This window comes from Ictidomys tridecemlineatus, chromosome 7, assembly GCF_052094955.1.
Source record: "Ictidomys tridecemlineatus isolate mIctTri1 chromosome 7, mIctTri1.hap1, whole genome shotgun sequence".
In the NCBI taxonomy this organism is placed as follows: domain Eukaryota; kingdom Metazoa; phylum Chordata; class Mammalia; order Rodentia; family Sciuridae; genus Ictidomys; species Ictidomys tridecemlineatus.
Window position 1 is genome coordinate 10,926,879 of NC_135483.1, and position 27,672 is coordinate 10,954,550.

General features: G+C 50.0%; 1 protein-coding gene across 7 annotated transcripts in view; it reads left to right on the forward strand.

Moving 5' to 3' along the window:
• The first annotated feature begins 1,052 nt into the window (after positions 1-1,052).
• The window catches only part of Asap1 (ArfGAP with SH3 domain, ankyrin repeat and PH domain 1), a 330,593-nt gene continuing 303,973 nt past the window's right edge, over positions 1,053-27,672 (forward strand). Inside the window, exon 1 of one of the 7 annotated variants that reach the window (XR_013423781.1) lies at positions 1,053-1,579. The gene's annotated coding sequence lies outside the window, so the exon portion shown is untranslated. The remainder of the gene's footprint in view (positions 1,580-27,672) is intronic. The other 6 variants (XM_078016712.1, XM_078016713.1, XM_078016709.1 and 3 more) reach the window with 6 other exon arrangements.

Here is a 27,672-nt window from a genome sequence, read left to right on the forward strand (position 1 = left end):
GTTCATTTCAGTTTTCACTCATCTGCATGTTGTTCCCTTTTCAAAGTGTGGGTTTCAAAGGAATCTGAAACACTTACAGCAAAACCACCAAGCTGCATCCTCCAGGTTATAACCCCCCCCCCAAATGTGGCATTTCCGTGGGAAACCACAATGAATCACTCCCGTTAGCTACCCAGGCTGGAATTGACTTTGGTTTTTCCAAACTTTGTGAAGCACCTCAAGGCTTATTAACACCCCTTCCTCAAGGTCCTGACCCTTAGGTTAAGAACAAAATCCAAAATTCAATGAGGTTTGCTGAGTTTCAGATTTCACCAGAAAGGGGTCTGCTGCAGCCACTAACCTTTTCCTCTGCGGAAAGCATGTTTTAAAACGCTGCAAAGAAAAATGATCACTCAGTGAGTAGCAGGGATATGGTGCTCTAAGGAAAGACTATGGTCCCTGGCTTTATAACTAGGCACAGGTATGCACAATGCACACCCCACAAGCTAAAATCCTCCTTTCTCTGATATCTCTTAATGGCATTAAGAAGGAAAAGCATGGCTACCATTTATTTGTTCATTTCCAATGTGCCAGGCACTGATTTGGCTTCCAAATCAAACCTATAGAGACAGTATTAGCTAATACCCATTTCAGATTTGAGGAAACCAAAGCTCAGGAAACTGAAGTTAAGTGATCTATTCGAGAGGTCTCATTGGTAGAAAAAGGGAAAGGCCATATTCCAACCCAGGTCGCAGATCAAAGTCCACCCTATACTATCCATGATATTAGGGCACCATCCTGGCCCCAAAGGACCTGCCTCCCAGTCCTGGGCAAAAATGAGGAACTGAGCAAAGAGGAAGCAGTGAAACCTGTGAGCGAGGTGATGCTACTTCTTTTAATGAAAATAGAGGAAACGGCCAGAGCCTGCAGGTCCCTCCTCTGCAGGACAGGAGAGGGGTCGAGGTCCTTTCCCAGTGGCCCGGCCTTAGCCCGCCCTCAAGGCCAAGGTTTTCTGTGAATAAATCCCACCATTCCCACCCCTGGAGGAGGAGGCAGCCGGCGGGGGTGTGGGCCCACGACCAGGACGCCAGGCCCCAGCTGAAGTCCGAGACCGGCCTGTGCCCACGGGTGTCCAGCGCGCCGCGCCCCCGCCAGTGTGCCGGCCGGCCAAGGGTTAAGCGCGGCAGGAGCCCCCGGCGCTGAGCGGCGGCCGGGCCGGGAATGCTTAGTCAGGATTCCGATTTCCTGTCGAAGTGTTTGGATTTCCTGAAACCCGCGCCCTCCGCGCCGAGCGGGATCGTGCGAGCAGCTCGCGTCGCCGGCCTCCTCCCCCCGGCACATGGTCGCCCGCCCCTTCCTGCGCCGCGCTCGGCTCCCGCGCCTCGCCTGGCCTCGCCGCCGCCGCCGCGGGCCGGCACTCTGCGCTCGGGCACCGGCCCGCGCCTCCAGCCATCCGGCGGTTCCTGGCCGCAGTCCGGTTTCCGACCCGAGAGCCGCGGCCGCGGGGCCCAGGGGTGCCGGGGCGCGGGCGTCTGCGCCGCCACCGGGAGCCGGCGCCGAGCCCGCGATGGAATAATGCCCAGCGGCCCGCCCGGTCCCGGTGAGTTGCGGGGCGCCGGGCCGGGCGGGGTCGTCCTCCCGGGCTGGCGCCCCCCGCCTGGCCCTCCACGCGGAGAGGTGCGGGACGGGGCCCCGGGCGGGCTCCCAGTGCCTTTCCGGGTGGGGTGCCCCTCTCCGCGGGCAGGACGCCGGCCCCAGGTCTGGGGAGCGTGCGGGGCGCGCGGGGCTCTGCCGGGCCGGGCGAGGCCGCCCAGGGGGCTCCGCGCCCCAGCTCCGAGCGCGGCCGGGCAGCGCGCGCCTGGCGGCCCCTGCTCTGCGGAGGCGCCGAGTGGGGGCGGGGGCCGCCCTGGTGGCGCAGCGGCCCCCTCCCGCTGGAGGCCGGGACAGCGCCGGCGGGGCCCTCTCCTAGCGCAGAGGCGCGGGCGCTGGCCGCGGCATTGTCTGTCTGGCGCGGCTGAGGAAAGTTCCCCGCCGCCCGCGGCCCCCGGCCCTGCCTGGATATGGCGCTGCCAGGCAGGCCCCAGGCCACTTGCTGAAAGCAAAAGAGACAAGTAAGGGGGCAAATTTGCCACCAGGGGCTCGGTGTTGGCTCACGGGAAGACCAGGAAAGTGGCTTGTGTTTTCCGCTTGTATCATGTTGGGACCTGCTGCGTTTTCTGAGAGCAACAAGAAGTTTAAAAGAAAAAAGAAACTCGCTGGTGTCCGGTTTTCTGCGATTTAATTCATCCCAAGAGTTCATCTTGGGCATTCCTAAAGCTGTTTCCTTTCACAATTTATTTTTCCACTAGTGCAGGGAGATGACTAGCCAACCTTGGCCTCAGCCTTACCTGTGCAAATCAGAAAGACCAAGAACTTTCGCCCACTTGTTTCTCCATCTATTCGGTCAGGTTGTCTTGGCCTAATTGATTCAGGGATGACAGCGGGGCATGGATTGCTGAGTAATGCTTTGGGACTGTGAACCACAGAATTCAGTTTTTAGGCTAGTCTTACCTCTGTTGAAACCTTCAGTCCAAGATTTTTTGTTTCGCAGTTAGAGAGCTACTAAGAAGATGCAGATCTTTTGGTCACTCAACCAACACTTTAGAAAGAAAAAAACCTTAGAGAATAGCTGTTCTCACTCCTTTTTGTTACCTGGATGAGGTCCAGATAGGAAACCTGACTTGCCCCAAGGTTCTTATGGCCAGGAATAGATTACAAGTCTTTCAACTCTCAGGCCACTGCTCCTGTGACAGTGTCAGATTAAGGTCTGCCAGCCATGAGACGGACCTGCGAACTTGTCTTCTTGCATTATAGCCTTCTCCACTTGAGTGACTTCTCTGTTCTGTCTTATTGCTGCTATTTTTGAGATAGGCAATCATCTCAAACTACATATTTTGAGATGGGGAGTTAAAAACATTACTTAACCTTACTGTTAAGCTACCAAATGGATTTGAAATCTGAAATGGGTGGCTTTTTATGTAGGGAATTACTTTTCACCAACCCATTCTTTTGTGAAAAATAGAAACCCCTCAAGTCCAAAACAGGGCAGTGTCTTAGCACATTATGTACCATGTGATGATCAGTTGACTTGATTTTCAGCCCCCCTGTTTCTTGTGGGCTAACCAGCCCACCTATTTTTCTCCTTATGAGAGCTCTGAATGGCTGGTTTTTCATTTTTAGTATGTGATAATGTCGGAAAGAAAGGACTTTTTCGAAAGCTTGCCATTTGGTGAAGGAAATTGAAATTCTCTACACCTCCCCAGTCCTCACCAGCCACAGTGAGCCAGATTTTCAAAATTAGTGTGAGCCTTGCAGGCCCAAAGATGAATGTGTGCATTCAAATGGAGCCCTCTCTCATGGGGACACACCTCCCAGCTGGCTGCTCCACATGCACCCAGGTGGCGCAGTCTCCTGGAAAGAAGGGAATCCAGGTTACCTGGAACACTGTTGTTCCTGCACTTCCTCTCCCCAGTTTTCTGCTGTGTTTGACGGGCCCCTCCTGTGTCCATCTCACTTTTCTCTCCATTTCTTCTCACTTGTCTCTCCATTGCTGTATCTGGCATAAGCTCCAGAGATCTTTTCTAGGGGGTGCACAAATAATGTCCACATAAGCAGTGGGGACAGTGATAGCTCTTATGGAGCACTTGCTTTGTATCCTGCGCTTCTTACCTCTAAGGAGTCCCGAGGAGGGGAGGAAAGCCCTTTGGGAGCCTTGCCCAGAAAGGACAGTGCTTCTCAGATTTGTCTGGAATTGAATCATTCTTTCATGCACCCCGTAAACATTTGCTAAGTGGCTCCACTGTACTAGATGCCAGTTGTGCAAAGATGAATAAGGACCCTGTTTTCAAGGCCGCCTATTTCCAGCTTCATCTTTCCATGTCAGCCGCACACTTCTTCATTTAATCAATTCAGCTACCCTGTGTGGAGCACCTGCTTCCTGCTACACCTTGGGTGAAGTCCTGATGATACAGTGATGAACAAGGTAGATCTGGCCCCACCCATCCTTGCATTCCATTGGAGGAGATAAAGAATTGGGAAAAAAATAGATAAGTTCCAAGAAATTAAAGGTTGTGCTGATATTTATTATTAAAGCCACAGACCAAACACCAAAGTGGAGGATAGGGATACAATGTAGGTTCTAAGTTTGCCAGGGGAAAAAAAAACCTGGTCTGCAGTTGGAAAGTGGAGCAGGAACTAGGGGTAGAGAGGCTGCTGGGAGGGGAGGCACTCCAGGCAGAGGGATCAGAACGTGCAAAGTCTTCTTTGCCGGGAAGAGCTCCAGGTGCTCCAGGTGGTAAGGGAACTCATGGGACCCTAGTGTAAGGGAGCCATGAGAAAGGCACAAGGTAAGTTGGAGGTGGTGCCAGATCACTGCGGGAAGACCTCCTACCCCCCCGCCAAGTACAGAGGCCATGTAAGATGTACTATCTCATAGTCTGAAATAGTCCTCACTGGTCTAAAACCAAGGTGTTGACAGGGCAGCTCCTTCTGTAAGCCCAGGGAGAACCTGTTCCCAGTCTCTTCCAGCTTCTCGGGCCTTGTACATGCTTTGGCTTGTTCCCAAAGCCAGCAGGCTTGCTCTCAGTCCTTCTCATGATTCTCCCCTTGCCTTTATGGACACTCTAAGTGATGGCATTGGACCACCTGTGTAAACTAGGCAGCTCACTCATTTTATGGTTAACTGATTAGCAAACTTTCCATCTGCCATCTTAGTGCCCCTTTGCCAGTTAATGGAACATGCTCACAGGTCTTGGGGATTCAGATGTGGACATCTTGGGGGCTGATAAAGGAGGGTGCTATAGGGCCTCTAGGGAGAGGCTCCTGACCCAGTGGGTTCTGCCAGAGCTCTCTGTGCCAGGCTTTCCACGGGGAGTTGGAGTTGAGGATTCACTGCCCTGGGCATTCTTCAGGAGCAGGCCCAGTTGTTCACTTTCACTGGGGACACTGTCTTGTCTCATTCTGCCTGAAGGGTGAATTGAATTCATCAGTGATGCAAATCTTCCACCAGCTCACCTGCTCTCACATCCTCTCCCAGGAGGGATGGGGAGGGTAGGGGGGTGGTCCCTCATTTAAAGTCTGCTGGTGGTTCATTTCCTGGCACAGTGTGAAGCCCAACAGTTGTGCCTTTTGTATAGCTAAACTCTTGGTTCCAAAACCATGGTTAGGTTGTCCTAACCTAAGCCAGCCCTGTTCCCAGACAGGCTACTGGCCACAAGAGAGATGAGTGAGTGTGTAGTTCCATGAGACAGATCTAAGACCTTGGGGGGGGGGGCGGGGGATAACTGAGAGCCGGGCCTGCTGGTGGCGCTTGGTAGGGCCGTCCTGTACTCTGAGGGTGGGGGAGAAGCTATGGTGCTTTGTATAGCCACGTTGCTGCAGAGGGGTAATTAAAACCAGATTTCAGAAGTCTCAGTTATTTAGAGAAAATGGGCTTCTGTTCCTGATGCTCCTAGGAAATAGTTTCCGGAGACTTTAAGCGCTTTGAAGAGCCACATTGGCTCTGGTGGCCTCCAACACACTGGCTTGCAGAGAGACAAGGTTCTTTACTGCCTGGGGTTACCCTGCCAGTCCCTCCAGCTCCCGTCCCCTGGAAATGCCGCAAACCAAGCCCCTCTTGTAGTATTTCTGGCGTTTCCTCTTCCTCCACCACCCTAACTCAGGAAGCGCAAAGGTGCATGGAGTTAGAAAAACAGAGGAGCAGCCAGCGCACTTGTGCTGTAGGACCCAGCTGGAGTCTGGTTTGGGACAAGGAAGAGTGCCTGTCAGGACTTCCCTAAGCTATGGCGGGAGGGAGTTCCGTAGAAGCAGGCTGCAGGGATGGGCCGTGGGCAGAACAGGAAGGAGGGTACCAGGACACGCCTTCCTGTGGTTCTGGGGGATGCTCCTGCTTCCCTCTTCGAAGCTGATGGTGACTTTTTGGTCAGGGATTCTGTCTTCATAAAACCACTGGCATGTGACAATGCCGTGGATATTTCCTTGTAGTTTTAATTCTCCTTAGGAGTAGAAATGTACTCAGAGGACTCAACCAGTCCTTGATACTTCTTCTCCCCTGAGTTCCATGAACTACATGGAAACAGGAAGGCTTCAGGGAACCAGAAGATTCTGGGCTCCACTGCTGACCCCGCCTTTTCTTTTCCTCTGCACCGTCCATGTCATCTTACCTGAGATCCTACACGAGGATAATGTCACTTGGTACCGTTGTGATTCTGATCTTGCAGGGAAACATGTTTGCTCGTTGGTGGCCTCTCCTGTGAGATGGATACCTTGAAGGGTGCTACGGGATGGGGGCTGAGACTCTAGATTATTCCTTCATGCCCCTGTGCCCGGAACAGTGCCCGGCAAAGGGCAGGCACTGAGCAGGGGCTGAGTCGTGTGTAGGCTGCTTGGCCATGTTGTTGGGTTTTCCTTTGCTGAGTTTTAAATTTAATGCCTGTCCATTCTACTTCTAGAAATTCTGTTTGGTTCTCTTTCGGATCAGCCCAGCCTTTAGTCCTTGGGTGATCTTTCTTGGTTTCTGTTCCAGACTTTCGTCTTTGTTTTAAATGTACTGACGTTCACTTCCAGATTGCCCTGTTGTGTTCATTCTCGGGGGGCTCACACCTCCCCTTCGTGGTGTCTTCTGTGGTTCGGGGCTTCCATGGTGCTCTGTGCCCATGAGAGTCCTACCTACCCAGGGAAGCAGAGTTGTCTTTGCTGAGCAGTTTTGTGCTTCAGCAGAGGCCCTGAGGGTTTCCTGGGTCCTCCCAGTTTGAGGGGCTCCACACCCACACCTTGGGGTTTCACTATTAACTCTGAGCCTTTTTTCTGCTCTCAAACCCCGAGGCAGAGCCCAGCTCTCTTGCCATTTCTCTGGACTGACGGGCAGAACAGTTTGGGTCTCTTTTCAGAGAAGACTTTGACCCCTGTGGGTCCTGGCTTTGTAAAGAGGTCTTAATTTCCCTTTCCTTCCAGGAGGCACCAGGTTGGAGCCAGACAGCTTAATCCATTCAGCCTTCTTTTAGAGACAGGAAGAGAAAGAACATTCATAAAAATGTAAGAATTGCCATTTCGGGAAGAGAACCAGGATATGTATGAGAACACTGGCAATGAGAAGACGGGACTCAGGCAGAAGGGCTTCCTGAGCGTGCCTGTGCCCGCTGCTAGAGGAGGCTGCTTCAGCTACGAGGGGCCAGGGTGAGCCTGTTCATCTCTGAAGCCCTGTGTCTAGCATTGTGCCAGGAGAGAGGCAAGAAATGTTTCTGACGGGGGGAGGGAAGGAAATTTATGTAGTCCAAGATGGTGATACAAAGGACATAATAAGGTCATGAAAAATGGCACTGAGTTGAGACTCAGAAGTTCTAAGTTCCAGCCTAGGGACGACAGTGACCAGTTATGTGACCTTGAGTTGTAGCCTTTTATCCTCTTTGCACCTCATTTCCTCATCTGTCCAAAGGGGATGATAGTTCTGTCCCAACTCACCCTCCCAGCCAGGTTGCCATGAGGGTGTGGAACACGGGACCCTCAGAGGGAAATGGGTCTTTCTTGTCTGCAAGGCCACTGGGAAGAGATATCTTCGGGTGAGCATTTTGCTTTGGAGACTCCCTCTGCAGGGCCTGGGTTTTTAAGGAATAGCTGCAAGCGTTTGGAGTTCTCTAGCAAAGGGGCCGTTCTCTGGTGTCTGGGCCAGTAGCTGGGCACTGGGGAGCTGAGTTGGCTTCTGGCTCCTGTGATGTTCTTTCCCCTGTGAATTGCTCCAGCATCACACCAATGAGGGCTGAGCTGCTGCTGAGAGCTGTTGCATGGGGAATTACACAGTCATAGTCTTCATGATCTTTGACCTGCTGTTCCCTGAGCTGCTCCTCTAGACAGCAGTTCTCATGCTCTCTCTGGTGCACTGTCCTTTGGTCAGCTTACTCTTTCTTGCCAAAGGAGATTTGGTGGATGGAAAACATTCTTCAAAACACCATGGGAATACGGCGGGCCTTGCGGTCAATAATGACAGCTAATATCTACTGTGTATCCATACGTGTCAGGCACCGCCCTGAGCAGTTTCCCTCTGTGAACTCATCCAGTGCCCACCAAAATCCATCAAATGGGTGTGGTGTTTAGCCCTGTTTGAAATGCCAGGAAACCAAGATGCTACTGAGTGACAAGATTTTAAGCAAGGTGGTCTGAATTCCGTATCCACACTCTCGACCATGATGCGGTATCAGCTCTGAAGACTTGAATGTGAATTTCATGCCCTAATTCCTGGGGTGGCTTTGGTAGTCTCTGTCATGAGCTTTTCTCTTAACCACCCTGAGCTCCAGTTTGCTCTTCTGTAAATAGTGAAAACATCTCACTTTTCTTTAAAGGTGTCAAATAAAATAATATATTAGAAAAGCAGCTTAGCAAGGGCCTGGCATGTAATTGGTATCAAATAAAAGTCAGTGTGCTCCAAATGAGATCAGCGCTCCCATTTGTGTGATCAATAGGGAGAAGAAGCACGGAAGAGCTAATTCAGTTTAAAGAGTTTTCACTGCACAAACTTCCTGCATGTCTTGCTGTGTGCCAAGCACTTTGGATGGGGAGATGAAAAAATCAAAGTCCGTGCACTTGAATACCTTGTAGTTGAGCAGAAGAGAAAGGTCACGGTTGGATAACTGGAACTGTTGGATGGATGTCAGCCCGCCCGCTCCACAGGAGAGCAGCCCTGGGTGTTCAGGGAATGGGGAGTCGTCCCAGTCGTGTGGTGAGACAATGTTGGGGCACCCAGGGCAGGAGTGCTGTAGGCAGCAGTGGGGAAGGGTGCCCAAGATTGAGAAGAGCTCTCATGAAATCCTTGTGGTAGGAATGTGCTGCTTATTTGCTGGGATCTAGGAAAAGGTTTATTCAAGGAGAAAGCTCAAACTCCTGGCTGAAATAAAACAGCATTGGGGCTTTCTCTGGAATACAGTCTCCCTGTGATTTCCTGTCCATCACTATCACAGAGCTCCTGATCTAGAAAAGCAAACAGCAGGTCCTTTATAGACCTTCCCGTAATAGCCTTAAGCAAGTTTCCTCTCCTTGGACAGTTACTTCCTCAGACCTAAAATAGAGCAGCAGCCGGGTGGAGGTGTTGGGTGTTTGCAGATTGCACTCTGCTCTGGTTTGGAAGTAGTGTCATTTGTCCCCCCAAGACTCATGTTCTGGAGATTGGTTCCCCACGGTGACACTATTGGATAGTGATGGAACCATAAAGAGCGGGGGCTGTTGAGATTTTTGTTTAGTCCCTTGGGGGTGTGCTGCAGGAAGGCAGTTCCGGAATCTCTTAAGTTCTCCCAAAAGGGTTGTTATAAAGGGAGCAAAAGCCTGTCCCACCCAGTTCTTGCTGCTTCCTGACACAAGATGTGCCTGCTTGCTCTGGTATGCCCTCCCAATATTGCTGGCTACCATCTGCCAAGAGGCCCTCACCAGAACTGAGCTGATGCAGGCTCCATGCCCATGAACCTCCAAAACTGTGAGCTTAACGAACCTCTTTTTCTTCATAAGTAGCCTATGTCAGGTATTTTGTTCTAGTGACAAAATCTGACTAATACTCTGTGGAGGGGAGTCGAGGAGGGAAGGTAGAGAGGGCAATCAGGATTGCTGGTCTGGAGACTGATGGATGATGGCATGAGGAGGAGGGAGAGCCAGGACACCAGGCTTTTTGGCTTGTCATTAAGGCTGCCTGAGGTCCATGACTCACCAGACTGTGGCCATCTAGGCCCCCTGGCCCTACCAGTCTCTGCCTTCCCCTAGATTGCTGTTCCTGGCTCAGTGGAAGTGGGATGAGGAAGAACCATGTTTGTGTCCTCTTCTTTCTTGTCTTTCCCTCCCACAACTGCAGCTCTTTGGTTTTCCTATATATGGGGAACGGGAAGTGGACAGGGTTTTCCTGGTGTCCTTCTGTCTTAGATCTGAGCCTCCGGAAGAGAGAACTTTCTTCGTGCCTGTCACTCATCGCCTTTCTATGTTGCTCTTTTCTCTAAACCAAACCAGCGTGAGGAACTCTCCCCCAGCCTCTCTAGCTCAGCCTCTTCTGCCCACTCTCCAGATGGTCTAGCCCTTTCCCGACTCTCTGCCCTCCCCTCAGTCCATCTTCTAAGCCGTGGCTACAAGAAGCTTCTTAAAACTTCAGGTGGGCTCACCTTCCAGCTGAAGCAGCTTCCATCTCCTTCTCCATGCCCAGGGCGGGCAGGTGAGGAGGAGAGCCCCTGGCCTTCCCAGCCACTGCCCCGAGGTCAGCCCTGGCCCCCTACTTACTCCCTCAGACGAGTCACCTAACTGCTGAGCTCTGTTCTCAGGCTGTGAAATGGGCATGGACCACCTTGCGGAGAGATGGTCGAAGTACCTGTTTCTGCCTCCCTCCCTCCCTCCCTCCTCTCTCTCTCACCCGGTTTCTTTCTCCTCTACAGGCTTATTCATCATGTTGAGTCCTTAATATCCACTTAGCCAAGTGTTGACCCTCTGGTTAAGATGCTTAGTTCATCTTTGATGAATTATTCCTTTATTCCTCTTTAGCTTAGGGTTGGAAAATCTGATTTTTGCTGCATTTGAAAAACTCTTTCAAATTGTCCATAAGGACAAGGAGGAGTTGGGCCCTGGCCCTGAGGTTATTTCACGTGGAGGAGGAAAGAAAAGACAAGATGCGACTCCCGGGCTTCCTGACTCCAAGCTCAGCGCTCTTCCGGCTGGCCATCCTGCAACTTCCTGGGCAATCCGGAGCCACCTACTGGGCAGGTTGCCTGGGTTCTGGGTTGTATCATTCGAAGCAGGGTGCAGGCTGTGCGGGCAGTGTTTATAGAGGATCATGAATTCAGGAGTTTGCATGAGCAGGGCCTTATGAATTAGTAAAGAAGACATGCGTTACTCTTTAAAATTCATTTTTCTGGAAGAGTCTTAATGGCATAACACGAATGGGTGGGGTTTTCCCATCCTGGAACAAATTGAGAGTTGGTTGGGGTAAGTTGATTCAGCAATGGTATTTTAAACTTGCAGTTTGAAGAAGGAAACCGTGTGGAGTGTCTGAAGATGGTAATTGTATAGACCCAGGATTTGAGTCTGCAAAATAAATGATCACGTCTTCAGGAGCAACACTTTGGTAGTGTAGGTGATTGGCCAGGAGTTTGGCTCCTGGACTTGTGTGAGTCCACTTGGCCTTTTATGTGCTATTAACTGACCTTGGGCAAGTTACAGGACTCTCTGAGCCTCAGTTTTGTTACCCATCAGATGGAGAGAATTAAGACTTTTGCTTTTAGGGCTGTGGCGAGAGCTGGATGAGTTGATTCCCAGAGAGCCATAGTATGGCTCCTGGCACACGCAGTTGGGCAGTGGAAACGTTAGCTGTCCTGGGGATGGTGACTGCTTAGGGGTTGAGTCATGTCTTCTCCAAAATACATCTCGAAGGCCCCATTCCCCAAACTGTGTCAGATTGTGTCCTTATTTAGAAATAAAATTTCTCCAACAGAAATAAAATGAACCTGGGGTCAGTGGTGTCCTGCTAAAAGGGGAAGTAGGTGCACTTGAGAAGATGGCCATGTGGGTGGAGTGGCGCATCTGAAGTCTGGATTGCTGGCATCCACAAACCAGGAAGAGGCAAGCAGGGAGGGTCCCCCCAAAGCACCAGAGAGCTTGCCCCTGCTAACGTTTTGGTTTTGGAATTCTAGGCTCTAGAATTTGAGGGAATGTGTTTCTGTTGTTTTCAGCCACCCAATTTTGGATGCTGTGATGGTGGACCTAGGACCTGGCAGCAATGACAATGATGATTGTGATGATAATGACTTGGTGGACCTAGGAAACTCTATGGCAGCAATGACAATGATGATTGTGATGATAATGACTTGGCCTCTGTCTAAACTCTGGCCAAGAAGATAATCCCACGTATATTTGTCTGACTGTGGCCAGGCCTGGGGCCCCATTCAGCCAGTACTGGTGTGAACAGACCTCCCAGTTGTGTCGTCTTGACACATGTCCAGGGCATTTATTGAGGACTTCCTTGGCTGTGTTCTAGGAGCGGGATGTTGGATGTCAACGCTCCCAGTCTGGAGGGTGAGATGGACACTGAAGAAAACATGGCTCAAAAGGTGAAGTGGCTTTTGGCCTCCTCTGTGAGCCTTCTAAAGGATGGGAAAGTGACAGTGTGAGTCCTTTGTGTCTCAGGGCAACATGGTGTGGTGGAAAGAAGGCGAGCCTGGCCATGCTGCGGTCCAGGTGGGAATCTGGGTCTCTCTTCAGGGTGTCTTTGGGCAGCTTCCTTTCTCTGGGGCTCAGTTCCAGTCACCCGTGCTGCTGATATCCGCTGGAGCTGGAAATGAGATCTCACAGGATGAGTATGAGAGGCCCCAGAGAGGCCCTGAGTAGAAGTGGCTGTTGTCCACTTTGCCCTGTCCAGACACTGGGCTCTAGACAGGTGCTTATCAGTGCTTGTGAAGCCCCATTATCAGGGGCAGAAAGCGTGTTGGAATTGGACAGGCGGCACTTGAGGGGAATAATGCATTGTCAGTATGAAGAGGGCCCGGGTCCCTGGAGGACGGGGAGAAGCTAGGGCTTCCAGAGGCCTCAATAACTCATTGGAGAGGGAACTCTCAAGTCCCTGTTGCCTTCCAGTTACTGAAAATGTCACAGAAAAGCGAGTAAAAAGAAGAAAAGCAGAACTCCTCTGCATCTTAAAAGTCGCCCCTGAGCAGAGCAGCAGCCCTTTCCCTTTGCCCTGGTCAGCTGAAGTGCCCCTTCCCAACCCACTCCTGCTCTGCTCTCTGCTGCCCAGGGATGCCTACCCACACCTCCTCCCAGCTCAGAACTTCAGTGTTTATTCCACACACAGGTATTTATTTGGGTTTCTGTTGCATACCGGTATTATCCCAAGGGATGGGCAACTATTGTGATCATAACAGAAAACAGTACCTATCCTCAAGGATTTCTCATTCTGGTGGTGAGAAACGGACTCAAACAACTAGTAAATGGCTGGCATATGAGACCATGAAAGAAGCTTCTGAAGGAAAATGAGGATGCTGAGGCTGGGGGGTGTACACTGGCAAATGGGGTGTTCATGGAAGCTCTCCTGAGCAGAAACAGCAGAACTGAGGGAGTGAACACATAGATAATTGAGGACGAAACGTGTCCCAGGCAGAGGGTCTTGTTAGTGCAGGTGTTCTGGGGTAGCCACATAGAAAGTTGCATTAAAGGAACCTCAAGGAGGCTAGTGTGGCTGGGGTACAATGTGTGATGACAGTTCTGGATGAGGGAAGAGGGTGATAGCCTGGGGTTGAGAACATTACCTTTTGGGGAATTTTTTTTGGTATCAGAGATTGGACGTAGGGATGCTTAACCACTGAGCCACATGCCCAATCCTTTTTATTTTTTTTTATTTGAGATAGGGTCTTGCTAAAAGGCTTAGGGCCTTGCTAAGTTGCCGAGGTTGGCCTTGAGCTTGCAATCCTCCTGTCTCGGCCTTCCAAGACTGGTGTTATAGGTGTGCACCACCACATCTGGCCTTAGATTTTTTTGAAGACTTTAGATTTTACTCTGAATGAAAAAGCAAAGGAGTACTATGATCTTGACTGACTTGTTTTTAAATCAGGATCCCACTGTCAGCTGTGTAGAGAATGGGTGCAGGGTTAAAAGAATGGAAGCAGGAAGGTAGTTTGGAAGGTTGCTCCAGTCCTTCAGGCAAAAGGCCAAGGTGGAAGCGCTGGAGGCAGTAGGGGTGATGGAATACTGAATTCGTGAATTTCTTCTCCTCCTTCAATTCCCCCAAACCTTCATCAAGCTGGGCCAGTGTCCCTGGACCACCCCTGGGTGACGGGTAGGCTCTGGAGATGCTATGCATCAATCCTGCTAGACTGAGCTCCTGGAGGGCAGATTGTGTCTTCCCCCATGTCGTTAGTGCTGATTGCAGCGCCTGACGTGATGGTAGCTGTTCTGAGTGTGTGCGCCATGGGGATGCTCAGCCTGTTTCCTGACCCCTGAGATAGAATTTGGACCTTGTCAACACACCTGTCATGCAGATGTGCCATTGCCTGCCTCTTCCCCTGCCAACCCCTGAGCTCCACAAGGCTAACCTTGCGTTGCCCACTCCTGTAAGCACTGGACTGGCCCTGTGCCTGCCCCCTGCTAGGTGTGCAGGAAGTGCTTTTGTGAAGGAATGGATGCACCTGGTCCCTTTCATCACCTGCTGAAAAGGGTATTGGTCCCAGCCACTATGGGTTCTGATCCCAGCATGTCACTGGGAAGATTAAATTGTTAAAAACCACAAGCTACAGGGTGGCTCCTTGGCTGTGAAGGAAGAGCAAAACCAGAGAGGCATGGGGCCTGAGCCAGCCCTGCTCAAGGGCCCTTGCAGCATGGAAGGCTCTCCTAGGCTCGGCCATATGGCAGAGGCATGTGGGGAGCCGTGACAGGAGAGAGGGACACTCGGCTGCTGGCCTGACAGGCTGGGAATGGTGGGTCCTCACGGCCGGAGATCCTGACTGATGTGGACAGCATCTCCAGAACTTCTGGTTGGCTGTTTGGCCACATAAACCAGAGGATGCACGGCTGCTAACCACATGAGAGCACAGCAGCTCTCCCACTTCCCAGCCAGCTCCACTAATTGAATTTTTTTTTTTTTTAAACCTTAGGGCCTTTTACAGTGTTCTCTCTGTCTGCCTGTCTCTCTCCTTTTTTTTCCCCCTTTGGTATTGAGGATTGAACCCAGGAGTGCTTAACCACTAAGTCACATCTCCAGTCCTTTTTATTTTTTATTTTGAGACAGGGTCTCACCAGGTTGCTTGGGGCCTCACTAAGTTGCCGAGGCAGGCCTTGAACTTGCGATATTCCTGCCTCAGCCTCCTGAATTGCTGGAATTCCAGGCATGCACCACTGGCTACAATCAATATCTCCCTCTCTCTCTCTCTCTCTCTCTCTCTCTCTCTCTTAATCTTTAAATTCAATTTTTGGTAACAGCTTTATTAAGATATAATTCACATAGTGTATAATTCACCATTTAAATTACAGAGTTCCATGGCTTTAATGTACCCACAGAGTTGTGTAGCCCTCACTATAGTTAGTTCTAGAACATTCTTATCACCTCAGAAAGAAACCCCATCCGTACCCATTAGCAATCACCCCCACTTCACCAGCCACCCCCTACCCTAGGCAATCTACTTCCTGCACTGTTTCTTTTTTTCTCCAAATGTAAGTATAATGTGTGCTTATGATAAAATTCTGAAAAGAACAGGAACTCTTTGACAGTGGTCATCGTATTTACCCAGCCACTGAGACCACTCTTGTCTGTCTATGCAGATACACGGACAGATACATTGTTTCTGCAAACAGTGCTATCATCTTACACATTCTTTTGAATAATCTTACTTTTTCTCTTAATACATTGGGGCACCCTTTCCATGCAACAAAATATAGATGCGTGTGGCGATTTTTAATGGCCATGAAGATACCTTAATTTGTTTAACCACCCTTTTTGATGGACATGTAGTTTGTTTCTAAGTTTTGCATTTTCTTTTTTTTTAATTTATTTTTTGTAGTTGTAGTTGGACACAACAACTTTATTATTTATTTATTAATTATTTTTATGTGGCGCTGAGGATCATACCACTGAGCTATAACCCCAGCCCCTGCATTTTCTTACGTGTCTAAATATTCATTCTGGACAAATGCTTAGGGGTGGAATTATGGGTCAAAGGATAGGCACATTTTTAAGTTTGATATTCACCATTAAACTGCCCTCAGAAAAGTTTACCAGTCTATATTTCTAAGAACTATTCTTCTGAGAGTGCACATTTTTAAAAAAATTTATCTAGCCCTGGACATTTTCATTGTATTTACCTTTGTATAGCTAAAAGCTGATAATAGGCTAAAGATGCTTTTATTTGCATTTTTAATTGAGTTCATATTTTTCCAGCATGTGGTAAATACAGAGCATAATAATGTTAGCAGTCTGCCCCGAGCTGGTTGGGGCCTTAGAGCTCTGTCCACGGCTGTGTACATCCCAGATGTGGTTGGAGGCCTGACTTTGCCATCAGCTACGACTGCAGCTGCTTCCTCAACCTCTGAGGACCTTGGTTTCCTCATCTGTGAGGTGTGGGAGTTTGGCAGAGGGACACAGTTGTTTCCAACTGTTGATATCATTCCTTATGAAGAAAGTAAAAGCAGCCATGAAGTGACGGGGCGTTAGCCTGTCTACTGGCTTGCTCAGGGTCCCACGGTAAACAGGTAACAGCTGGGATTCGAACCTGGCACCTGTGACTACAAGCCTCTTGCTCTTTCCTGGGCTCCAGGCCACCTTTTGGGATTTGTTGTGAGGACTGTCAGCCGCGCCAACCCTGCTTTGGTGCTGGTGTGAATCCCCTGCAAGAGGCTGCCTCCTGGGAGAGAGTGTTGTGGACTCGGGGGAAGGAGGAGGGACAGAGATCCCCGGGGAAATGCCTGTTTCAAAGGTCAGTGGAGTGAGTCTAGAGGGAATTTAGGAGTAGCAGCAGAGAAGAGCAGAGGAGTGGAAAGCACCTGTGTAAGAGGAGCACAGGCCAGCAAGCAGGAGCTAGACCTGCTGGGGTGTCAGCTCCTCCAGACCTACCTTTGTATCAAGGAACTGGGAAGCAGGCCTGGGCTGGAAGGTTCTAGTTCAGGTCTCATTGGGTTTTCTATGTGGCACAGTTACATGCTGCTGGACCATCACAGGCGCCTGCCCAGGTCTGGCTCCCTGTTCCTCCCCAGCTTCCTCTCACGCTCCTCTCCCCTTCACGCCTTCCTCTCCCCTGCAGCTGGTACTCCATTTCCCTCACCCTCCCCTGGGCTTTAGGATGGGCCCTGCCTTCAGTGCCTGCCACCTTGGTCTACTGAGGACCCCCTTCTCCTGAGCTGGGGTACCCGGCTCCTGGGAGCCATTCCCACTGACTGGTCCCCAGCAGAAGCTCCTCCCTCAGCCCTGTGAAGGCCTTTCTCCAGGCAGCCGTCACGTTTTGATGTTTTGTTTATGCCCGTCTCTTACTATTTTTTTGGCTTCCTAAGGGCAGATACTGTTATAATTTTACTCAAAATCCACAGGATCTAGCACAGGATCTGTGATGTAGTAACATTCAGTTTTAGATTTTGGGGGATGAATTCATGAAACCTTGTATAATTCAGCTCAATAGAAATTTCATATGGAGATGAGGATGGTGTCTTAGTTAGAATACAGTGGGAATAGCCGCAGTAACAAATAGTCCCCACACATTTGATGGCTCGCACACTAGAGATGTTTCTTTTTTATTCATGTGAAATTCTAAAATGGGCATTTCTAATTCATGGGTGACTGCCAGCGGTCACACTCAGACCTGGGCCTCTTCCATTGTTGGTAGTCCTACTCTACCCAGCACTTTGTCACTGTCTACATCCACAGGCAGAGGGAGACAGAGCTGGTGAAGGCACACTCACTTCTCAAAAGTGTGGGCCTTGGAGTCCACCCTCATTCAGGGCTAGAAGTCTGACACATGGTCACACCCAGTTGCGAAGGAGTCTGGGAAATGTCACCTGGCTGCATGCCCAGGAAGATGAGGAAACAATTTTGGGGAACAGCTATCAGTCTACTCCCCAGGTAGTGAGTGGGCGTTGAAACCCTGTCACATGGAGCTTGGTTGAGGAATAAGGATGTTTGGTTTGGAGAAGCAAAACTCCTGGCAGATGACATTTGTGACCAGGGCCATAGTTTTCATGCTTAGAGACATGACACTGTGATCGCATTTATTATGCAATTGGTGTATGCAGAACACTCTAAGTGTGATGGTTGGTAGGAGGGGAGGAAGACGGAGGCAGAAGACCAAACAAACTTTTGTTGTGCCAGTTACAGGCCCTATATCTGTGCTCTTGCTGTGCACCAAGAACTGTGCTGGTGCTTGAAGCTTAATCCTTACTTATAATTATTCCTATTTCGTAAATCTCAGAGAAGGAATTTTTGGAGGACACACAGCTAAGAGACAGAGCTAAAGTTTGGACTATGGCAATCTGGTGACAGAGTCTTCCTGTTTACCTGCCACACTGCATATTCCCCATGTGAGCCTGGTACCAGTTCTATCGGGTGGATATCACTATTTCCACCAAGGGAGTCATAACTGGTATTAAAAGGATTGGATGAAGTGACCTTTTGAGCTCCAGCTAGTGTTCTAAATGCACTCTATAATTTCTCCTATGTAGCTGTCACAGTAATCCTAAACCGACCTAATGAAGTTGGTTTTATTAGCTTTATTTTAAAAGATGTGGAAACTAAGACTCAGAGAAGCTGAGACACTTGTCTGAGGTTGCCCAGAGGGTAGATGGTTAAGTGGCCATGTCGATTAGGAACTTCCAGCTGCGAGGAAGAAGACTGGCTTTCAGGAAATATCGAGGAGGTGCACTGACTCACACCATTGCAGGTCTGCCAGTGTGTGGAGGGGGGGTCAGTCATCCCAGTAGGAAACACATAGCACCCATGACTAGGATAATTCAAGGAGAACTTCATGGGTGGATTTTTTTAAATCTTGAGGTAAAATTGACATATAAGTGAGCCATGTGGAAGTCTGTAATTCAGTGGCATGGAGTACATTCACAGTGTTTTTCAGCTCTCATCTCTTGTAGAGTTCTACGTTGTTTTCATCACCCCAAGATGGAACCCCATGTCCAGTAAGCAGCCCCCCTGGTCACCAGTGTCACTCCCAGCCCCTGCTAACCACCATTCTGCTTTCTGCCCTATGGATTGACCTATTCTGGGTGTTTCATACGTATGTAAGATTTGGGGTCTGGCTTTCACTTAGCATGTTTAAGCACAGTGCTTAACATGGGTGTTCACCCGTGGTATAGCAGGTATCAGAGCTTCATTCCTTTTATAGCTGAAAAATCCCACTGTGTGCGAAGAGCCTACGTTGATCCATTCTCCAGTTGGTGGACATTTGGGTTCTCTCCGTCTACGATCTGCTGTGAGCCTTCATTTACAAGTCTTTATTTGAATACGTGTTTTCTATTCTTTGGGGCATATACCTGGGGGTAGAATTGTCGGGTCATCTGGTCACTATATTTACTTTCTGATGAACTGCCAAACTTTTCTAAAGTAGCTGAGCCATTTTACGTTCCCATCAGCGATTTGCGAGGCTTCCAGATTTTCCACATCCTCCCTGAGACTTGTTGTTTGCCATTTTCTTGATGGTGGCTGACCTCGTGGGTGTAAAACAGTGTCTCACTCTGGTGGGATTAGCATTTCCCTAGCGACTCATGCCTCTGAGCAGCTCCTCATGTGCTTGTTGGCTCCACAGGGATCTTTATGAAGGTGTGGGCAGGTGGAGGGAAGCTCCAGGGCTGGAGCATCATCTGGAGTGACACCGCTGGGGCTCCTGTGTCATGCCAATTTTGAGGGTCAGGGAGGGAATGGTTCTTAGAACCTGCAGACAGCGAGGACTTGGTGGAGGGGCTTGGCTAGAGCTGGGACCTGGGTTGGGGACAAATTTGCACTAACCTCCAGAGAGGCTCTGGGGCAGAAGAGTGGATGCTTATCCTCCCTCCCATCTCCTGTGGGTTCCCTGCTAAAGCCAGAGGATTGGGGAACCCTCACCTTGGTCCCTCAGGTCAATTGGGGTACAGAGTGGGGTGAAGAATGGGGGACAAGTGGAGTGGGGTGGGCACAGTAGGATTCAGACTTAGCTTCTGTTCTCGGAGCCCTGGCTATGTTTGCTTGGGATTCTTTGGGTCTGTCCTGGTTTGGTGGTCTCTCTGGATAGTGAGATTGGCTACAACCATTGGAGCTCTGCGTCTTTATCACAACATCCAGAGAAAGAGAGAAACCATCATTTCCGAAACTTCTACCCCATCGAGAAGGAACTTTCCCAGAAACCTCCAGCCTTACGCATCATTGCCCTAAGTTGGGTCACATTATCCTTCTAAATGAATCAGTGGAGACGATGGGATGGTCTTGTGCACTGCCAGGCACACAGCTGGGGAGTGCAGGAACTTGTACTTCATGGTGTCTCACCTATGAGATGAGGGGAATCCCAACGAAACTGGGAAGGAGGAGGGCTGCTGGTCAGAAAACCCACAGTGCCACCTCCCTGGAAAGATCCTGCCGTGTGACTCCAGGCCAGGCCTTCTCCACCATGCCCCCGGGGGTGAGACACTGCAAGCAGGACCCAGGCCTCCTGGAAGCCTCTGCACTCTTTGCTGATCCTCAGGAGGGCTCCCAGCCTGCGTCTGTCCTCTGGCCCACCTTGAGCAAGGCGTGAACCAAAGCCCCTTCCATAGTAATGGAGAGCCTTGGAGACAGTTCAACCAGGAGCTTGGCCAAAGGGGCCTTTTTGTAGTTTGTGCTACAAAAGAAAGAATGGAAAAAAAAAAGGAAACTATTATATTATTCCATTTATATATATGAAATGCCCAGAATGGGTAAATCTAAAAAGGGAGGAAGTTACCCTGTTATTTTGTGAGGGGTGGTAGAGGGTAGAATGGAGAGTGACTGCTGACAGTTACGGGGTTTCTTTTGAGGGGCTGAAAGTGTTCTAAAACCATAGTGATGGTTGCACAACTCTGAATTATATCAAAATCCTTTGAAATGTGCACTTTAAATGGACGGATTGTATGGTATATGAATCACATCTCAGCAAAGTTGTTGTAAACCAGAGAAAAAGACTCATAAGAGTCACTCTGAGCCAGGGACGGTGATGTGTGCCTGCAGTCCCGCTTATTCAGGGGGCTGAGCCCAGGGATCGCTTGAGACCAGGGATGGCTTGAGCCCTGGAGTTTGAGACCTGCTTGGGCCATCTAGCAAGATCCCCCTTTCAACACAACCAGACTCAAGCTGCTCTTGTTATCTTGCTTAGGTTTAAAGTTGAAGTTCATGCTCCTTTATTCCCTAATTAAACATTATTGTCATACAGTTCTTTGCTTCCTCCCCTCCCTTACCCCTTTCCTTTCCTTTCTTTTTCCTTCCTTCTTTCCTCCCTCCCTCTCCCTCTCCCCCTTCCTCCTGTTGCCTGAGTGCTCTGAGAGGTTCCAGGATGGACACACAGCCAGTCAGTGCTGAGGCTTTAACTGGAACCACCAGCTGAGCCAGGCTCTCCCTCCAAGGCAGTGGCTGCCCAGTGTCAGGATGTCCTCCTGAAGGCCGTGGCCCCGCTAGGGCAAGCTGCCTGAAACCGCCTCCCTGGCCCTCTCTCCTTTCTGGCCCTCCTAAGCGAGCGCAGAGCCCACAGGTGGAGAAGCACTCCTCCCCCAGCCACATCCCGTGAGCCTCCAAATCTAGCCAAGCCTGGAATTGGGTCCTTCCCTGCCTGCAGCCCATCCCACCACCACCCCATTCCGCCTTCTTTTCATCTGGTGGGTTTTCTGATCCTGAGAAGCCTGGGTGTGGCTGTTGCAAACTCGGGCCCTCCAGCTAGTCCCGGGCAGCCGACTGCTTTCCACAGCAGTCTTCGTGTGGAAGAGGGGACTGCTCTTCCCGCCCACATCTCCCAAGTCAGAACGAGCCAAGGAAACTGCTGCCTCAGAGGAAACAGGCTGACGCTGGAATGTCCCAGCCCAGCACATGATGTCCTTTGTCAGGGTCCCAGGAGGGGCATCTGGAAGCCGGCCAGCCTCCTTTCTGTGGGCCACGGCTGCACGCCTTCTGTTGCACTTCTGCAAGCCTGAGTGTGTGGGTGTGTGCACATGTGTGTGCACAACTGCACATGCATGCGTGTACTGGGAGCTGTGGCCTTTGTTTCGGCCGGGGGGGGGGTCCCTCTCTCTTAGCTTCCCCCATTTTGACTGTGTACTGACCCGTTTGGGTTGTGGTCACTGAAGATTTTGTGTGTGATTACAGACAGGGAAAAGGCCCATCAGCTCAGGCTGCCTTCATACCAGAAAAGGAATCTCTGATGCTCTTCGTGTCCTCAGGAAACCTCCTTGCGATTGTGGGATGTGGGTTTTATGACTCTTGTTTTGCTGCTGTGGAACCCGAGGCCCCAGGGAACCAAGGCAGGTAGCCACAGCCAAATCTGCCCTTTGGGACAATGACACATCTACCTCAGACTAGGTCTTCAGGGTTCTTTGACACGTGGGAGGAAGAGGTTGGAGAAGGTGGGGAGACTTGGTTGACTTCTAAGAACTTTGGTTCCAGAAGGCTCTAGAAGGTGGTAGGCCGTAAGGGTAACCCCCACTGGAGATAATTGTCAACCCCTGGAACTGATTCGATGGTGTTGATCTTTTGACACCTGGTGATGGGAACTCGAGTGGGAAATGTAGGTGGCTGGGCAGCCTTGGCACGAGGCTGTTTGTCTAGGCCTTGACTCACTCACTCACTCACTCATTCATTCATTTACCACAGGTGTACAGGGCTAGGCACTGTGCCAGCCGTAGTGCTTCTTGTTCCCCCAAAATCTTCCCCAGAGAAGAAGGGTTGGATGTTATGTGGCTTTGCTTATGACTCTGCCGTGCCTGCCGGAGTGATTTCCAAGGGCCTTCCATTCTGGTGGGCACCCGCTGGCAGCCGCTCCTGTGCTGGTGGTGACGCTGAGTAGAACAGGGAGTGACCTCGAAACTGCAGTGCGTCAGCGGCTCGCAGGCTCAGCATCCTGCCCAGGTGCTGCTTCCCACTGTACTTGGAGAAAAACAGCAAAGAGATATTTAAAACGTGATTAAAAGGAAAGCATCTGGGTTCTAGGGGAACTCTAAAAGAAGTCTTGCAGAGATTGGCTGATCCTTCCACGTTGACAGGCGGTAACGTTTCTAAGAAACAGAGATGGATTCTCAGAAAGAAGTTTGGGCATTGGAACTGCCCAGCAGTGGTGTCCCGGGTCACAGGGCTTCCTGTCCCACTCTGGGAGGTAGAGTGACAGGGCCAGTTTTAGGTCTCACGAATATTTCCCCATAGTGTAAAGGGCATCCCCAGTTCCCCATTTTTGCTAAATCATTTAGAAGTCTTCCTGCTGATCCCCTGGTTTGTTTTTATCTGATTCAGATAATATATTCTGGCACCAAGGTATTTGTTGAGCACCTGGTATGCACCAGACCTTCTAAAAGCTACAGAAGTAAACACAACACTTTTCCACCCTTGAAATGGAACATTCTGATTTATTATCATAGGAGAAAGGAAACTTCATTGTTAAATAAGATGATGTACTTTGGCTTGTTCCCCAGGGAGGCAAAGGTTGCAACATTTTGAGACTTAGAGGCCCAAGGAAATGCCAAGAGAAGCCCGAGTTTCTATATTTCCAAATAGAAATCACAGGGTCTAGCTCACAGCAGGCCTCTGAGGCTATTTTGATTATGCCAGTTTTACAGATGAGGAAACTGAGGTTCCAAGAGGTTAGGTGGCCTGCCCAAGCTTGGTTGGGCGAGGGGAGGAGTTGGGACTTAAACCCCAGTCCTCAGATGCCAAAGCCCTGTCCTTTTCCTTCTGCTCCACTGCACCCTTCAAGTTCAGGACCCCCCACCACCACCCCCAATGCAAATCTGCACATTGGCATGGGTGGTAACATGCTCTTTGACAGAAGCACTAACTTAGTCTTTTGAAATAACACACATTTATCTTCTTATGGTTCTGGAAGTATCCTCACTGGGCCTTGGATATAGCAGACATTTGCCCCATGTGAGGTCTCACTGCCTGTCCCCTGAGGGCTTCGTCCTCCTGCCCTTTCTATCTGGTCTTCTCCCTTTCATCTTCAAAACCAGATGCTACTGTCCCCTCCCCGGTGAAGCCACCCTGCCCAGTCCTCTGCATTATTCTCTACTTTGTAGCAGCCTCTGTCTTTGCAGATACCACCAATTATTGATTTACCTGTGTCTCTTGCACCAGAGGAAGGTGCCCAACTCACCTTCTGAGTTCCACTCATCTGTGGAATTGCCTTAGGAATGAATGCATGTGTGAGTGAATGAACCTGGAAACCAGAAGCTACTGTCCTATCTGTTTCACATTTTACAGTATAATGACTACTCATTAGATGTTGTTATCTCTGGACTAACAAATGAGGAATTCACTTCCTTTCTTATTAGAAATGCAAATATTTAGGGATTCCAAGCCTGGGATTTCTGAGTCACAGATAAATCAGAGGCTGTGTGGGTGAAACCTCATGCAGGGCCAGGTGTGCTTTGAAGGATTCTTTAGGAGACCTGAAGAGAGGATGTAGGCTCCTAATCTCTCAAATTTATAGACCTCTGAAGACTGCATTGGGCTTCCACCAGATGACATTTGAATGTTGCTCAGACACACTTTACTTCTTTGGATTCTGAGATGCCTTTGAGTGCAAGATACATTATGGAGATCGTAACAGGGTCAAGAGAGAAAACAGAAGCTGAATTCCATTGATAGGGAGACACGTTCTGTTTTAGACCTGTTAAAATGTGGAAGAACGACCATCACATAACAGAGGAAATGAGGCAATCACAAAGAGTGTAGTCAAGTTACCTCGCTGGGTGGTGGCTGCTGGTTGGACCCACTCCTGGGAGGTCGGAATGAGTGAGGCTGGTCTGATTAGCTTGCCCAAGGTCTTGTTTTAGTCCTAACACTGGAGGAATCACATATGGTGGAGACCTCTCTGCTGAGGGTACCCCTACTTGGAAAGGCTGGTGGAATCTTAAAGAAAGAAGGGGCTTTGTGATTAGACCTCATTTCCATTTATTAGCTATAAGAACACTAGCAAGAATCATCCTTGTCTTTGCCCATCCCCTTCTCTGTGAAATAGAATGATAATCATTGCTGTCTCCAGGGTTGTCAGGAGATTACAGAAGTCATTGCTCCTATAGAGTCTGATATGCATAGTAACTATGATAGCTTGGTTATTTTAAAAAACTTGTTGCTGACTCTGTTAGGGCTGTTGTGTCCTGGGTTGTGTGGAGTAATGGCTGCACCCGTGGGGGCCTGTGTGGACCAGGAAGCACTCAGCAATGAGGCAGCCTCCAGGGGGACTCAGTCCTCCTGGGTCCTCCATCCCAGGGCTCTAGTCCTTGGACAAGTGGAGGCCAGACGCCAAAGTGTTCCTCCTAGAGGGTAGCTCCCAGGCCTTGGTCATTGTAACCTCTTTGACAGTGACTGGGGCGGTGCACAGTGGACACCAACAGGGTGGCCAGCTCCGTGGAACATGGCCATGCTGCTGGCCTTGCCAACAGGCTGGTGAGTCCTGCTGCAGGTGTCCTTGCTAGTTTGGGTTGTCACCATACCAGCCGTTGCTCATCCCACATGTGCCCTGTGCTTCTCACACGTACACAACCTCCTTTTCCCTTCCCAGCAGGTCTGCATCGAAAGTATCATCATCCCCATCATGGGGTGGGTTCCCCCAAAGCCAGCCCTGAGGAAAGTCAAGAGCCCTGGTAGACTATTTGGGAGTTGATCTGAGGAAAGAGGTAGAGGTGTGAGGAAGCGAGGCAGAGAAGAGAAGGCAGCCAGCGAAGGGTGCCCTGGCCAGCAGAGAGCAGGCTGCCTTCCTCCTGGGGCCTCTCAGTGTGGTTACCAACCACCCTGTGTGAGGGCTGCACCTGGGACCATCAGTGCCCTTCAACCCTGCCTACCCCTTGGTGTCTGAGAGCAGAGACTGGCAGGTGTAGCTGAGAGCGGGACATGCTGGCCTTTAATGACCTGTGCATCTCCAGGCAATATGCATGGGCACCATCTCAATCTGCTGCCAGCAACATCGTCCAGAGGAGGACACAGTTTCAGACAAGTGGTCCTCACTGGAGACCACCCAGCAGTCACAGGGGAGAGCGGGCATGGCAATGTCTCTGCCCACATGCTGTCCTGCTGGCACTGCCTGCCATTCCCCCCTCCCACACGGTGCACACAGGGAGCAGCCACACTGATGGCCCAGCGTGCACACTGCTGGTGAACAGAGCACATGATGGTTTGAAAGGAGAGGCTATTAACATGGGGCAGCCCAGCAAAGCTGGGGCACCCCTGGATTTCACTTTGCATGCTCACAGCTTTTCCTGGGGACCCTATGGTGACATAGGCTGAGAGGAGCCTGCCCCTGCTGGTGTAAGGAGCGGATCGTGGGGCTAGTGGGTGAGCCTCACCTGCTGCTCAGCCTGTGGCTCTCACTTATTCTAGGATTCTCTCTCTTCAAGTCCCTGACACTTTTTCTTTCGTATTCACTTACTTCTTCAAATTCTCAAAATGTGAAATTCAAAATGCTGAGGGTTCACTGAGCACCTGTGGTATGCAGGCTCCTGTGGCACCTGGACTTTGCCTAGTTCTCATCACCTGTGAGTTTATTTGGTTTAAGTCTGATTCCTTAAGCAAAGACTGTCTCTTTGTTAACCATTACATCCTGGACATTTCATTTAATAAACGCTTTTCCCAATAAATAAATGGATGGATGGGGCTGCCTTGGGATGGATGATTCTCATTGTGGAAAGCTTTAGTGAATGAAAAATAGCATGCAGTAGGCACTTAAGAAGTGTTCATGAGCAGGTCCTGTGATGTGTTCACACCCAGGTTATACCACTCAAAGCAGTTCATCCTGCTGTGTCTCTGTGCCTGGCCTCTGTGCACAGTAGACTAGAGCTCTCTGTGGCCGTGACCTGAGATCATTGCTCAGCCTCACTGTCTGGCCCGGTGCCTCCAGGAGTAGGTACAAAGAAAAGTAGTCACCGTCATCATCAGTTTATAATCCAACAAGACATTAGTTCTGGTCTTTGCAGCATGAGTCCTTTGCAAGGATCTCTTTGGAGAAGGGAGACCCAAATTGCCTCTGAGTGTGACCATTTTAAACAGCCAGTAAGGATGTGGGGCCAGGCCAGGCTAAGAACCAGCAGCTCCAGCACTGTTAGGGACAGGGCCTCAGCCCTTCTTGCCTTTCTTGGGGTGGGCTACTGTAGGGTCTTCTCAGTTTCCCTCTGTACACTAGTGTTCTGGGCAATCCTGGGCACTAGACTCAGCCCCAGCAGCCCATCCCGAACACTAGCATGGTGGTGGGGCAGAGGGATTAGGAGAAATAGCCAGCATCCACAGTCACCTGGCCAAAGGTCACAATGCCTAACAGGCTGCATGGGTCAGGAAGCAGGGTTTATTGCTTGCTAGTAGACAAGGAAAATTAAAGACCAAGTAACTGGTACAAAATCACAGTGACCAACATAGATAGCCCCAGTATTTACCATGCAAGCGTGGCCACAGGAGAGGAGGTTTGGCTCACCCATCCAGAATAATCAGAGAACAATACCAAATGGGGTGCATCAATCAGAATCCATACTGCTTTGCTGAGCATAGCAGGTAAAGGTCTCAGCTTTGAAATCAAGCTGCTTCAAGTCTGCATATTGAGTCTGTCACCACCAACCAGCTATGTAACTTCAGAAATATATTAAATAATTGTCTGAGCCTCAGTTTCCTTGACTGTAACAATCAGACAATCATAGTTCTGGGTTATGAGGATTGAAAAAGAACATGATTATGGCTAGGAGGGGTGGTTATACAAAGAAATAGAACACACACATTTCTGGTTGTGTGTGTGAGTGTATGTGTGTGTGTGTGTGCATGTGTATCAGTTCTTTAATATATAGGATATATTCTTCATTTATATATGAAGAGAAAGGTGGAAGGAGAGTAGAAGTTTTTTTTTTTTAAATTAGGAATTGACTCATTCCTATAATAATTAAAAATGATGAGAGAGACTGAGAAGTCCCATGATTTGTCATCTGCAAGCTGGAGAGCCAGACCAGCTAGTGAGGTGGTTCATTCTGAGTCTGAAGGCCTAAGAACCGGGGGAACCAATGGCATCA